The sequence below is a fragment of the Brassica oleracea genome, chromosome C8, assembly GCF_000695525.1.
Source record: "Brassica oleracea var. oleracea cultivar TO1000 chromosome C8, BOL, whole genome shotgun sequence".
Taxonomy (NCBI): domain Eukaryota; kingdom Viridiplantae; phylum Streptophyta; class Magnoliopsida; order Brassicales; family Brassicaceae; genus Brassica; species Brassica oleracea.
In genome coordinates, this window is record NC_027755.1 from 3,887,204 (window position 1) to 3,888,370 (window position 1,167).

Here is a 1,167-nt window from a genome sequence, read left to right on the forward strand (position 1 = left end):
GCTTGATTACACCACTTCATACAGAGCACTTTTATATGCACAAACATTGGTGAGAGGATCAGCAGAAGATGGGTATTCGCGTCTGCCATCATATCTCGAGCAAATCTCCTTAGCAAATTCTGATTCTATCACGGCTATAGAACTTGTTTCTATTAATAGATTTAAGTATCTATTTCTCTCTTTTGGAGCTTCTATCAAAGGTTTTAAGTATCAGAGAAGGGTCATTGTGGTGGATGGGACTCACCTAAGTGGGAATTATGGAGGTGTTATGTTAGTTGCAGCCATACAAGATGGGAATTTTCAGATATTTCCATTGGCTTCTGGGATCGTAGATGCTGAAGACGAACCTTCTTAGGAATGATTTTTCACAAAATTGGCTAGTTGTGTATCTGATGAGCAGCCTCTGGTGATAGTCTCCGACCGGCACACGGCCATTAAAAGTGCGTGTGATAAGGTGTTTCCTTGGGCAACCCGAGGAATATGTTATTATCACCTTCAAGATAACATTGTCAAAAAGTATAAAGGGAAACATCTCTTGTACTTGGTGAAAGGTGCTGCTTATGCTCATACGGTTTCAGATTTTGACTGGTACATGGCTGAGATACGGAGTGCAAACCCGGACCTTGCAGCATATTTGGAGTTGAGAAACCCGAGGAATATGTTATTATCACCTTCAAGATAACATTGTCAAAAAGTATAAAGGGAAACATCTCTTGTACTTGGTGAAAGGTGCTGCTTATGCTCATACGGTTTCAGATTTTGACTGGTACATGGCTGAGATACGGAGTGCAAACCCGGACCTTGCAGCATATTTGGAGAATGCTGACGTCAGCCTATGGTCAAGGGTTTATTGTCAGGGGGACAGGTACAACATAAAGACAAGCAACATCGCTGAATCTATTAATTATGCCCTGAAGCGAGCTAGAGGATTTCCAGTTCAGTTCCTGTTGGAGTTCATAAGGGAGAAGCTAGGAAAGTGGTTTTAGAAAAGGAGAGAAGATGCTTTGAGTCTCCCAACTCAACATAGTCGAGGTGTTGAATACTTACTTGCTGTTCGATCGGAGATAGCGGATACGATGACGGTACAACCAATTGATGGATGGCGATTCTTTGTGAAAGGTGGCAAAATGGACTGTGTGGTTGATTTGGAACATGGAAAGTGTGATT